The 15356-nt window shown below is 37.6% G+C and overlaps 1 protein-coding gene across 1 annotated transcript in view; it reads right to left on the bottom strand.

Moving 5' to 3' along the window:
* LOC131692871 (scavenger receptor class B member 1) overlaps positions 1-15356 on the bottom strand; it is a 285198-nt gene that overhangs the window by 259614 nt on the left and 10228 nt on the right. The window lies entirely within an intron of this gene.

The raw sequence follows: 15356 nt of genomic DNA on the forward strand, positions 1-15356 counted from the left end.
TAGTTTGCGGGTCTGGATCACTAATGATCAATCAAAGCAGCTTTGACCACATTGGCCACCTATGACGGTTCATGACGCCCCCGGGGAACCCGCCATGTTCCTAAGCTAATATTCCCCAACGAATTCTCTACCGATTTTTACAAACTTGATTTCAAATGAAAGATACAGTAATACCGTTGACTGCTGCTGAATTTCATTTGGTTCTGACTCTTGCTTCAGGATTTACAGGGGTATTAGTAAGGATACACTGGAATTTCCCATATAAATCGGTACAATCGTAATACCTCAGAGGCTAAAAACTATTGAAATGGTCACCAAATTACTTCTAATCGCAGATCTAGATCACTGATTGCCAATCAAACATTCATTGAATATATTGTCCACTATCGACGATTCCGGAAGTCCGGAATTCCGGGCATATTCCACAATTAAAGTCACATCGGTTCTTCGGTGATGACTGAACCGATTTTCTCTAACCAAGTCTCAAACAGAAGGCAAAATATGCAGTTGAATATTGCGTCGCCGCCCCTCCCCCCCGCCATGCCCTTACACCTCCTTCCTTCATCACTCCCCTCCCCTTGGACCACCCTCACGCCCGCATTTCCTTCATCCACCCCGTATACCGAAATAAGATGAAGGATTTCTGACGCATCCTCCACTCCCACTTTACTAACCCCCCATCCCTACACTTTCAAACCCATTTCACCAACATTTCAAACTATAATCACATGAAGATAACATTGAACTCATGCTGATTAAGCTATATAAATATTATTCTTTTGCCTTTCTCATTTAGAAAGGTTGCATAGCTCCAAAAACCGATTTTCTAACCGAGGCCCGGAGGGCCGAGTCTCATATAACATTCGACTCAGTTCGCCGAGATCGCAAAATGTCTGTGTGTATGTATGTGTGTATGTATGTATGTATGTATGTATGTATGTATGTATGTATGTCCACATCGGTTTCTCGGAGATGGCTGAACCGATTTTTACAAACTAAGATTCAAATGAAAGGTATAATATTCCCATAGGTTGCTATTGAATTTCATTTTCAACCGACATCTTGTTCCGGATTACGAGTTGAAGAGTATGGTTACAAAACAAAATTTGTTGATTTGTCCACATCGGTTTCTCGGAATTTTCTGAACCGATTTTGACAAACTTGATTTTAAATGAAAGGTCCATCAGTTGCTGTTGAATTTTGTGCGGATCCGAATTCTGGTTCCTGAATTACAGAGTGATACGTACGATCACGCAGCAAATCCCGATTCTAACGAATTCTGCGATGAATGTAAAAAGGTGATTTTTTTCCAAAATGTAAACACATTCATGTTGCTAAAATATTTGTAGATCTAGATCACCAACAGTCATTCAAAGTCTCTTTGGCCACACTGGCCACCATCGACGGATCCGGAAGCATCCAAATTCAGAATAACGGTTATATTGGTTTCTCGAAAATGGCTACACCGATTTGATCAACTTAGTCTCAAATTAAAGGTGTTGCGTCCCCGGAAACTGATATTAAATTCCATCTCCATCCGACTTCCAGCTCCGGAGTTACGGGTTGTGAAGTGCGATCACATAGAAAACTCCGATTCAAACCGATACCGCGATGAATGCAAAAAGGTGTAATAAGAATGAAAGACATTTCCATAATGTTATATTGTACGAACCAGCTATTAAATCATAGTTTGGAGAAATGAGAAAGGCACAATTGCACCTCTAGGTGGATTAAAACAGGTTTTTTTTCGAAACATCCACGCAATATTCCTGCTGTAGCAGTAATACTGGCTGGAATCTACTAGGCGGTTGATAACAAACTTTAATTTCTCTCCGGACTAAATCAGCTTCGATGCCATTTGGTACTCGTCGGGTTAAAGTATCTCAACCTCTGACACAGTCAATTAAATATGGTATATGGTTTTTGCCTTTCTCATATAGAAAGGTTATGCATTCACTCTGAACATCGTCAACATAATATTTTTCGTCTAATATAGGTTTTCTTTATTAGAACAGGGGCGGTGAGTCCCCCACCCACCACACACGACCCTACCCTCATCAATTCACCCCCCCCCCCCCCCCCTCGAATAAAATTTCCTAGTTTCTCCAGAATAAACCTCTCTAGTAGGTCTGCAAAAGCAGTGAAAAATTTGATTTGAAATGATTTGAGTTTGAAAACTACTTTAAAATTGAAACTCATTTAAAATTCCTTAACAAGCTCAAGTGTTTCAGCTTCGACTCATAGTTTCTCAAGTTCGTGGCAGTCGATCCATTGCATGTATGTGAAAATCGCACTAGATATTTAATGGACATTTCCACCATTATATTCAACATAACCAGCCATGGAATCGAAGTTTGGATAAATGAGAAAGTCACAATTGCACTACTAGGTGGAAACAGGTTTTATATAGTTATGCTTATTTGTATTTATTTATATTTTTTTTTCTGCCGGACCATTTGAAACACCTTTAAACCAAAATGCAGTCAGTGGCGTGGCCAGAAATTTAGTCTAACAGATGTCATTCCAGTCTATAAACAAGTAGAATCAGTATGGAACAGTTTTCAAACCTCTATACATTATTATATCCTAGAAGTAATTATGGAGAATTATCTTTACAAAAATAGTAAGAGACTTGGTACCTTCAGCAAAGCTGTTGGTAATGTCATTTTAAACAATTTTGTTAAAATTATAAAAGTTACATGAATGCAGCATATTGTGATATAAAACAATATTTAGGATTTTTTTTTCTGAAGTCAGGTCTTTTCAATATAACTTTTTTTGTTAACCTCAGACACTCATACCTTAAATGCAATGTGTTTTTATTGTTCATAAACCACAGAAGACATTTATCAAATACAGTTATATCAGAATAATTTGTTTTAAAGGTTTTCTTTTACATACAGTGTACTACATTTCGATACTCTGAATATATGGAGTCTTCATTTCTTCAACAAAGTTTTTTGAAATACCCTGAGAACTTTGTTGAATACATTAAGCCCTGAGCTAAATTTGCTTTAAGAGTAAATTCTCTATAATTACTTTTAGGAGGATTAACCGACAAATTTATTTTATCACTGAAGGACCATTCATAAATTACGTGACGCGTTTAGGGGAGGGAGGGGGTACGAGAAGTTGTGACATGTTGTGACATATGAAGGAGGGGGAGTAAGCTAGATCGTTACGTAACATGTTTTTACTGAACAAAAACAAAAAATTTTCGAGGAATTTGTTACGTAATAGGGGGGGATAGAGAAATTTGTGACAATTTGTTACATGGGGGGAGGGGGAGTCAATTTTAAGCGATTTTCGCGTTACATAATTTATGAATGCTCCCTAATCAAGCTCACAACTTGACAACGAGTCTTAATACCTAGTACACAAAATTTCATTACCCCATTCAATTCAGCACTTAAAGATACACCATAAATAGCCACTAATTAAAAATATAATGAAATTTTTAATATTTCCAATCCTGCTTAGAGGCTATTCATGCAATTTATAATACAACGAAAATCAAATAATCATAAAAAACGATCCTAACTTGCTAGAGACAAACTGTAAACATTATTTTTTCATAATCTTCCATCTACTTTCCGAAATGTTATTCTTGTTATTAATCATATTGAGTTTCTGTCTCAACTCAAACCAAAGCAAATTTATGTTTTAAAGACAATCAACCTATTCAAACTTAGCTTCCCATTCGAAAAATTGTTCCTGATCCATATTTTGGAACATTTTTACATAAAAAGCTCATAATAATTCAGGCAGTTCTTTTTTATATTGATGGAATTTGACAACTATGGGGTTTCGGCTAAGAGATAAGTTACAAGATCCCCCTCCCATAATTTTCCAAAACTCCTCATGATGCTTACAACAAGAGGTTTTCAATGATCTGGCAATATTCTTCAAAAAAAATATTTTGCGTGATATTTAAATTAGTCAGCAACAATATTTTTTTTTCAATCCACCCTGGCTACGCGAGCCGTCGGGGCACCAGCTAACCGATACTCTGCTCCAGCGGAATCGCCGAACTGACCTCGGCACCTGGCTGATTGAATTGGTTTCGGGAGAACTCTCGTAGGGAAATTCTCCGTCGAAGTAGGCTAGGTCCATAATAAAGGACTAGACCGATTAGCTCGCGAACAAAGTGAGAACTCAACTAGGACCAGTCTATCTTCTGACTTCGCACAAAGCAAAAGAATCGCTACGCTATAGCAGACTATAGACACCAGTGAAGCAAGCCAGCTTTTGTTCTATATCAGAGCACAAACAAATTGTATCGTTGCCCCGGCTGCGGAGTGAAATGAGTTTGCTAAATGAAACAAAAGTGCCCGTGCTACGGGATAACACGATTTCGATCGACTTTATTAAACTCGTGTTACACCCACTGTTCAGGAAGTGGAATAATTAGTTAAAGTTAAAATGGAGCTTAATCTCGCTGAAGTTACGTACATTCACCCGACCAGAATGAAATAACAAGATTATAGAAAAACACAAATTTTGTAACATATTGTGTTATAAATTAAGTCTCGTTGGTAGTTAAAATAACAGAAATTTATAACAAGTAACACGAACACCACGTTAAAAACTGTGTTTTGATCATGTTTAGAAGTTTAGCACAGGCAGAAAACTTCATTGCAAAGAACAACATGCAACACGAAATCGAATTTAATAACACCAGAATCAAGATCCCAGTGCATATGGAAAACGACTCTAACAAGCAGCCACCGACACCATCAGATAAACCAAAAACAACGATCCAATTAACCAATAATGCAGGTACAACGACCACGACAACCGCTCCCAAACCAACAGAAGCAAATACCGATGAAGACGGATTTACAACAGCGACCCGTAAGAACAAAAAAAAAACCTCTCATCGTGAACAGCAAGAAAGCAGTACCGATGATGACATGGACGCGAGAGAAGGCAGACAGAATGACCCCCAAGCGGCTTCACCACCAAGGACAAGGATCTCAACACGCAGCAGCAAACTGCGTCAAAAAGATCTGGCAGACCGACATTCTTAGCATTTTTTTATTTTTACTCATTATAAAAAAAAAAGGCCCACGGCTCAGTTGAGCTAACGCATTGAACCGTTTCAAATAAATGTTTAGATTAAAAAAAACTCAACTAGGAAGTGATGCTGGCACAAGAATGGAGCCAAACGGACTAAATGAGTTGCGGTGCACCGGATAGAGGGCCGAAGGGTTCAAGAAGTTGCGTTTACGCATGGCACAAGGTAGCCGAGTAGTAGTGTCGAATGGCACAAGGGAGCTGAAGGACTCAGTAAATTAGACTATCTGGATTTTGCCGCCCAGACTGTCCTCGTAGAGAAGGAGCTCTAAGTCTCTACCCACTGCTAGTTTTCCTACTAGCATACAGAAATTGTCAGTGTGTGGATCCTCGAAAACTGGTGGTGCGTCGAGGAAAGGGTACTGTAAACCTTCTGAAGCAGTTAACCAGTAAGTAGTTGGATTTAAGTGTGAGCAATGCACATAAAAACCCCTCCCCGAAGTAATGCCGGGAAGGAATCAGGTTCCATGCAAGAGTAGTTGTTACGGTGGGTCGGGTCGCTGCCCAAACCGGTTCCCTGAGTTGTTGGCGTTTGTACATTCCTGCTCAGAGTGTTTTGACTATTTTTTCTGCTCCATAAAAAGACATTGTCTCAAATCATCTAGCTAAAACGATTGGTATATGACACTCGGCCCTCCAGGCCTCCGAAACAGTCTTGAAAGTTTGCGCAAATTCTACACATTTCTTTTATAAGAAATGTAAAAACATGATGGTACCGGTTTGTAAGGGAAAACACTATAGGGCACAGTTAACCTCACTTTTTTTGACAGTTCGCTTGTACTGTTTACATGGACTTTGAAAAATTTGTGGACGACTAGATTCGATCGAAGAAAATCGTAAAGAATTTTTCTAAGTCCATGTAAACAGTACAAGCGAACTGTCAAAAATGAACACTCAGTTCATTTGTGACGTCAGCGTAAAGTATTCAATTGATCATATTCAGCCGCATTCATTTTCAATATTCCCCAGTTAAGCTCAGCCGGAAATGAACCGGAATTCTGGCTGGTTCCAGCTCGTATTCCGGCTCCAGTGACACAACCGATTCTAGTTAGAATCGGTTGTGTCACTGGAGCCCGTATAGAATTCCAGTTCAATTCCGACTGAGCTTTACTGGGTCAGTGACGCAGCTGAAAACGTCAAACGAACAAACCGCCCGCACAGAGGAGCAACTGGGGTCGAATCCTGGCCAAAACTATTTATTGCGGCTATTGCTGTTATTTTACCCTAATATGAACTAAAAATAGACAATAACTAGTTTTTGAGAGAATTTGGCATCTATCCACCTACCAGTACAGGGGTCAATTTTCTATATCCTTCCGAATACTAGTATTTTTGAGGTGATCCTTGTGAATACATTTGTTTTTCCCGTTGCATGAGCAGTTGATCAGTGGAGAAGCAAGAAGAAAAGGGATGCCTGTGCACATATTCATAGAAATACATTTTGCCAAACATAGTATTTGGCCCTACAGCATTTCGGCGTACCTCAAATTAGTATAAATATCAATATTTTCAAATCGCTTGGAATTTGTAGATCGGACAAGATCGGAAGACATTTAATGTTTTTTAGATAGCCAGAATCTTGTTTTGTAATGTTGTTTCAGCAACATTGCCGGATCGTGCCACATCATGTAATTTTTTCACATTCAAATTTGGAATAAAATGTTGAAAACCTGTTTTAATCCACCTAGAGGTGCAATTGTGCCTTTCTCATTTCTCCAAACTATGATTTAATAGCTGGTTCGTACAATATAACATTATGGAAATGTCTTTCATTCTTATTACACTTGGTAAGTATACATAAGAGCACCTTTTTGCATTCATCGCGGTATCGGTTTGAATCGGAGTTTTCTATGTGATCGCACTCCACAACCCGTAACTCCGGAGCCGGAAGTCGGATGGAGATGGAATTTAATATCAGTTTCCGGGGACGCAACACCTTTCATTTGAGACTAAGTTGATCAAATCGGTCTAGTCATTTTCGAGAAACCAATATAACCGTTATTCTGAATTTGGATGCTTCCGGATCCGTCGATGATGGCTAGTGTGGCCAAAGAGACTTTGCATGACTGTTGGTGATCTAGATCTACGAATTCAACAGTTGTGTTTACATTTTGGAAAAAAATTTCACCTTTTTACATTCATCGCAGAATTCGTTAGAATCAGGATTTGCTGCGTGATCGTACGTATCACCCTGTAATTCAGGAACCAGAACTCGGATCCACACAAAATTCAACAGCAGCTGATGGATCTTTCATTTAAAATCAAGTTTGTCAAAATTGGTTCAGCCATCTCCGAGAAACCGATGTAGTCATTTTGTTAACAAATCCGCACATACACACATACATACATACATACATTCATACATACATACATACATACATATACACATACATACACAGAGATATTTTGCGATTTCGGCGAACTGAGTCGAATGTTATATGAGACTCGGCCCTCCGGGCCTCGGTTAGAAAGTCGGTTTATGGAGCAATTGCATAACCTTTCTATATGAGAAAGGCAAAAGAATAATATTTAATTAGCTTAATCAGCATGAGTTCAATGTTATCTTCATGTGATTATATTTTGAAATGTTGGTGGAATGGGTTTGAAAGTGGAGGGAATGGGGGGTTAGTAGAGTGGGAGTGGAGGATGCGTCAGAAATCCTTCATCTTATTTCGGTATACGGGGTGGATGAAAGAAATGCGGGCGTGAGGGTGGTCCAAGGGGAGGGGAGTGCTGAAGGAGGGAGGTGTAAGGGAAAGGCGGGGGGAGGGGCGGCGACGCAATACTCAACTGCATATTTTGCCTTCCATTTGAGACTTGGTTTGAGAAAATCGGTTCAATCATCACCGAAGAACCGATGTGACTTTAATTGTGGAATATGCCCGGAATTCCGGACTTCCGGAATCGTCGATAGTGGACAATATATTCAAAGAATGTTTGATTGCAATCAGTGATCTAGATCTGCGATTAGAAGTAATTTGGTGACCATTTCAATAGTTTTTAGCCTCTGAGGTATTACGATTGTACCGATTTATATGGGAAATTCCAGTGTATCCTTACTAATACCCCTGTAAATCCTGAAGCAAGAGTCAGAACCAAATGAAATTCAGCAGCAGTCAACGGTATTACTGTATCTTTCATTTGAAATCAAGTTTGTAAAAATCGGTAGAGAATTCGTTGGGGAATGGGTGTGATATTAGCTTAGGAACTTGGCGGGTTCCCCGGGGCCACATGAACCGTCATAGGTGGCCAATGTGGTCAAAGCTGCTTTAATTGATCATTAGTGATCCAGACCCGCAAACTAGAGTAATGTTACATCAATTTTAATATGTTTTACATCATTTTAACATCATGGTGGTACCAGTTTATATGGGAATTTGCTGTGTGACCGCACTCTTCAACCCGTAACTCCGGAACCGGAAGTCGGATCAACTAAAAATTCAATAGCAGCTTATGGGAGCGTTATACCTTTCAAATGAAACTAAGTTTGCGAAAATCGGTTCAGCCATCTCTGAGAAAATTGTGTGAATTTAAATGACACACACACATACACACACATACATACACACACATACATACACACACATACATACACACACATACATACACACACAGACATTTGCCGATCTCGACGAACTGAATCGAATGGTGTATGACACTCGGCCCTTCGGGCCTCGGTTAAAAAGTCGATTTTTACAGTGATTGCATAGCCTTTCTTTATATGAGAAAGACAAAAAAAGTTTTTTAAAGCTGGTCCAATATTAGAGTGGCACGAGCATGTATCAAAAAATTTAATACCGCGGAACCAAGTTAGAAAAATTCGTAATTCTTCAACGAACTCCTACGCTTAATCTGAATCAAATCTGTTGGAGCATGTTTTAGCACAAATGATTCTAAGTTTGTATGAAGTTTACTATGAGAAAATAATACATTTTCATTAAATTCATAAATATGCCGCCTGGTGCCCCTGAAAAATACATTGTATGCTACATTCTATAGATTCAGTCAAGTAGAACAACTTCTTCTAAAGACAGTTAATAGCTACGACAACTGGTTCATGAGTTATTGCAAAATTCAAGTTTCGTTGACTTGAAAGTTATGAAAAGAGTGCTGTCTCTGGCTACCCGGTATGCTGAACCTTCAATCAAGTGAACCTTGACGTATTTGTTGTGGTCACTAGTTATACCGTTGGTGTAAAGCGGAATTATAGTCCAGATGATATCATCCGAAACATGTGATCTAAAGGACTTGGGATCGAATACAATAATATACGTTGAGCAAATTGAAATTGAAACGAGACTGAAGCGGGAAAGAATCCCATTATTTTGAAGCTCAGCTGGTGTTCACCACATCCCTGTGGAGCTGGAACTGGAACGGCTATAGAGTGCCCTGTAAACTGAAGATAGGTTAATTGAGTAAGCCGGGTAATATCTGTCACTATATGTCAGCAAGAGTATCTCCAGCCATGAAGCACGATTTGATTTCAACTAAAACTTTTGAACGAATCATCTAGGGATTAAGATTAGAGTAGCATCGTGAATATAGCGTTAGAACATAATTTTGCTAAAATAAAATCACACGTCGGAAATAACGGTTACGATCTCCCTTATTACTTTATTTGAAACGAACAATTCTACATAATAATTTTCCCACTTTACAGGCAATAAAAAAAATTAAAAAATTAAGAACCGAACTCATGTCCTTTAGATTGTCTATTTATGACGTTCGCATCTGAACTATAAAACCGGCTATGTTGATAGCTGCCTAGTTCGGTTTATGACTAGCATATCACGGTTAACTTGATTGAAGTATCAGCCAGATAAATTAAATTTTCACCAACGATGTAGACACTTAAGCATTGTATAAAGAATAACTTTTGAACCAGAAGTCGCAGCCTATTACACTCTTCGGGGAAGTTGTGCATGGTATCTACCGAAATTAGCATAGCATATATTTTTAGAATACATAAGAACGTATCTACGAAATATTAAATAAAGTGGATCGTTTATCCATGTTAAATCACATACAAACTTTAAACCATTTGTGCTAAAATATAGTGCAACCTACCAAATCAACATTTTGCATGGTTGAATGAGGTCGTATAGCGAATAGTTTTAGATCGGTTCTACTGAATTCTAAAATTTGTGCCACCCTATCCAATATACAGCAGCACTGTTTTTTTCAGTTATTTTTAAGCTGTGGTTATACAAATAGTTATATTCAACTACGTTTGTTATAATATTATCTTATTTAACACAGTCATCATCATATGAAAGCGATTTTGCTGGATACATAACAAAAAATGATTAAAAACCCCTTAAAATATCACTATTTTGCATGGATGCAAAAAAATTTTAGCAATTTTTGACATACTCTTTATTTTGCCACATTATGCAGTATGCTTTTTAGGTATATAAAAAAAAATAACTAATTTAAAAATCAACAAAAAAAAAATTTTGGTTATTGGCCAAGAATTTGTTCTAGTTACTCCTCTGTGCGCCCATTCATCCATGCAGATTTTCATTCGGCTCCGATTATAACGCGAAGCGACCGTGCAGCAACGAATCAAACGTATCAAAGTAGGCCCTGGCACAATGTAAGCGATGATGATTGTTGTTTCATATGCTTTATCGGCATATGAAAACATTTTCCTAGATAACTAGTGTAATGAATATATTGTACGATATTCAACTGAATGAATAAGATAGATAGTTGAATGAATATTGTTTTTAATCACCGCGAGTTGCAACAGGTTCATTTTCAGCCGTCAAAAAAGAGCTTCGATTATTTATAACATGTGTATCGGTACCGAATATTAGATCAGAATGAATTATGTAAATGAAAGTTTTTAAAACTTTCTTCTAAAACCAAGTATGTGCAAATCGGTCAATAATTCTTTGAAAATCGGTGTGACAATAATCATGTTTGTATGTATGCGGCAAACTCTCATTTGTGTTTCTCAACAATAGCTGACCTTATTGGTCTGGGCAGAGACTAATTGAGACGGCGGACTCACGAGTTTTCCGTGGCACAAGAGGTACTAACTCAGGTAGTACTAGACGGCAGGGCAGAAAAATTTCGAAAAATGAATTGATTGCTGTTCGAAGCTTCACGAAGCACCTTCTCAAGCATACCACATGCAATCGATGAGTTTGACACAATCGCTGCGAACATTTAGGGGTAAAACTTATCTCTGCTCGGACGAAGCGAGCTTCGCATCTAGTTCGCTTTTTACAATGTTCGAAAAAGTTCACATTAACCTTAGAAGCACACATCGTCGAACACGAGGTAAGCTCTTGGCTCGTGATTTTTGCGTTTTTGGAACATTTCCACAGAGTTTCGAAGCGATATTCGGTGAACGCATATAAAGCGAATGCCTCGTTTATTTGAGAATCGCGAACATCGAAGTTTTATATCGCTTCAAGCATCAGCATCATCAGGCCACCGCGAACATGTTCGCTACGTGACTATCTGTCTTAAAATCATAAACTGTAAATCTTATTTTGAGTATAAATAAAATGGATTATTTTAAGATTATAATTTAGGATTTAGGGATTATGTGCGTCGCATACCTTACCAATTTATGAGCCACGAGTTTGAATGAGCGTAGTGGTAGTGAAATTCAAATTCTTTTTTTCGGAATACAATTATGTTTACTAGCTACTTTGATTGCAAACTCGTCTTTTCTTCTTCAATCGGAGTTTATTTTCCCTGCCAAGGAGTTTAGGTGAAGATGTATAAAGTATGTTTAAGGGGGTAAGGGTTTCAGCGTGAAAAAATGTTTTACAAACAATGTTCTAGTGATTTTTTTTGTTGGAAATCCAAAAACAATTCTGAAAAGGACAAAATTTGGTTTATCTTCTCCATGATGTAATCTTCCCTTATTTGACTTTTACTAATAAAAAATAAAAGAAAGAAATCTTTAGGGCCCCCTGTATTCTTTTTTTGAATCAGTTATAGCCGAAATGCTTTATGTAAGGGAAATCTCGAAAAATGAGAAGCGAAATAAATAACTCCAAGTAGAATGAAAGTCGTTCTAAACTCGAACTTATTCGAATACTGTCTTTCCATTATTATTCGCTTTTTGTCGCATTCCATATTTTGATATATTATTTTGAAGACCCATATTTTAGATCAATACAATAGTAATTCTTCAAAAGGGCTAATGAGACTTTTGTAAACAAACTTATTTCGCCTATTTTTCCGCTACAGAGTTGAATTTTATGAAAAATACACATGAATCAACATCTTTGCCCTTGGTAGAATCGATTTCAAATGTTTTCTGTGTTGAAATGATAACAAATTAAGAGAAATCAGCAAAACAAAAGTTTGTTCACAAATCTTATTAGCCCTATTCAAATGTTGATATGGAATAATAAAATCAATCAAGATCAATTTCGATTTTTTTAATTTTGCGGTGGTGTAATCCCTTAAGTGGTTGATTTAACGGCTTCTTTCAAAATTTATCGAACCTACTCCCATTCGTTCATTCGTTAGAGTAGTTTATGTTAACGAGAGTGTACTAAATTAATAGGAACACTTAAATTTAGGAAGTTATGACCCTCGCTCCACAATGCAGTTTGCGACAGAATTACTCAACTGAAAATTATTAAATGAAATGAATGAAAACAAACATTAGACTATAGCATTTTGTACGCATGCACTTCAGAGGTCCAAGGGTTACAATTTCTGTTCTATTTTTTTTTTTTTTTTTTTTTTTTTTTTATTTCAATTATAGAGGTTTTAACCTTAAGGTCATTCGCCTCTTCGGGTTAGAAAAATCTCTTAGGAAAAATTTCTAACCCTATGTGCGGGGTCGGGACCCGAACCCAGGTGCGCTGCGTACAAGGCAAGTTCTAGTTCTCGGATCGCCAACACATTTTTTTTCGATTTTTTGGCCCAGTTCTCAAGGGAAATCCAGTTTTTAACTTTTTGCATACATATTGCTTTGAATGAAGAACTTAGATAATGTATTCATAAAGTGTTAGTAATAATTCGATTGTCCGTTCATTTTAAAAGGCTATTTTCTATAACTTTACAACTGGATTCAAAGCGTTTTTTTAAATAAGTGCACGAAAAAACATGCCCCCCCCTTCTAAAACATACTGCTGAATCAAAATGGTTTTACTGTTAGTCGAAAACAAGATTTACAAAACGACCAGAACTGCCAAATATGAATCGGGAATGGTCGAGTTTATTGACATTCCCTATTTATTTCTAGGATTCATCATGCACATCATGACGTTATTTATTTAACTGATAATCGATTTTTTCCTTTGAATGGGTATCGATATCTTTATCCTCAAGAAACTGACATAACTGGTAGGTGACTATAGGAACATGACTAAGATAAGCGAGCCACTCAATACATTGTGTACATTGTGTTTAACTTCATTTTCTAGTCCTAATTTATTTCATTTGAAAATTTATCCCCGCCCTGTCACGAAATATTGATTTTATCCCTACTGGTAATATATCAGTAGGGTATCTTAAATAAACTTGTTACGTCACTTTTCAGTTAACCCCAGCATCCATAAGCTACACATTGTCACAATTATTTTTCACCTATTCCACCCTTAATACAAGGCCTCTGTCTAGAATATACTTTTTTTGCATAACTAGTAGACAGGTATTTGAATAAAGAAAACTAATATCGTCCGGCGAACATGTTAGCGATGGCCCTCGCGATGCTAAATTGATATAATCTTTCGGTGTTCGTGATTCTGAAATACTTCGAGGTAATCTTTTTTCTGTGTTCGCGAACATCGTTTCGAAGCTCCGTGTAACTGTTTCAAAAATATCGATCACACGAACCAAGAGCTTAGCTCGTGTTCGTCGAAAACTACGCAAAAGCTTTTACATATCTTTCCGAACATCAATGAAATGAACAAGAAGCTTCATTTGTCCTCGCCGAAGAACATGCAAAAGTATCGCCCAAATGTCCGCAATTACGATGGTAAGCGATTGTGATGCGAAGCTTGTGAATACGAACCAGTAACGCAAAGCTTCGCGCTTTGAAAGTATTCGAACATAGGTTCGGTTCGAATATTTCCTGCCCTGCTAGACGGTCCCTCGAAATGTCAAACAGAAAACGCGTTGATCATCGAGGATGCTTTGCTTTTCTTTGCTACGTGTTTTTTTTCCTGCTAGGTTATCTGTTGTTTACGAAGTAGTGAAAAAATTAATTGTAGAGCTGCTGGAACTAACAGCTTTTTATGAATCTAACGGTTTCCAATTACGAGTCGCTCGCCCCATGAACGATTTTCAGTTAACTTTCCCAGAACCATCCCTAAGTAAAGGTTGATGAATTCTGAACAATTTTTGTTTCCAAAATCTTTTAAAACAATATGAAAAACATGCAAAGGTGTCATAGTTTTCAAACAACAGTGGCTTAACATTAAACCCGGGAGAGAAAACATCACAAGAAATAGGATCCAAAACCGAAGTTGTGCGAAATCTTGCGACGCTAATCTGTCTGGGCATTTATGGTGCATCTTTCGTGCACCGAAATGCCTCAGACGCTATGGTACACATTCTTTTTCGAACTTTATGTTGTTAAAAACGTCTTGGGCACAACCGCACTTATAGTTTCAGCAATTTAAATGCACACGAACTACGTTTAGTCATGAAATCCCCCAACGATAACAAACTGGCCTGTGGTTGAAAAGCTAGAAAGTGTCATTGCGTAGATGAAAAACGGAGACATTTTTGCATGTAAACAACAGATGCATGCAGCAACGATCCTAGCAACGGTCAATAAATAATACCTGCTACCAACTTTACAAGCCCGATGCAAAGGAGATCACCAGATTGGTTTGTTAAGGTTGGCAAAATTGAAGGGACCGTGATACTTCTTCTACTTCTTAAGATCTAGTACGCAGTGTACCACGGAATTTCGAGTGTTTCTTTGTCAGTTGGTAGTCTCTATTAGTCTCTGGTCTGGGTCTTCTCGCCGAAGGTCGTTTCGCGAATGGGTCGTTTCGTCGAATGTCATTTCGACGTTTGGGCCGTTTCGTCGGAAAAAGATGATATCAGAAAATTTCTGCTCGTTATTTTTTTATCTGCCACCGTTAAAAATAACTACCGAATAATTTTAAATTGTTTGTCATATTCCAGAACCTTCCAACAGCTTATTTTCTATTTTGTAACTAACGGATCGATCTGAAACGTATATCGGAAAATAAACAGTGAACCCGATATTTCAAGATATTTTTATGTATATTGCCGAATTAAGAAAGTTTATAAATTTTCATTATCTACTCTAACAAATATTACAAACA

The sequence above is a fragment of the Topomyia yanbarensis genome, chromosome 3 (assembly GCF_030247195.1).
Source record: "Topomyia yanbarensis strain Yona2022 chromosome 3, ASM3024719v1, whole genome shotgun sequence".
Taxonomy (NCBI): Eukaryota; Metazoa; Arthropoda; class Insecta; order Diptera; family Culicidae; genus Topomyia; species Topomyia yanbarensis.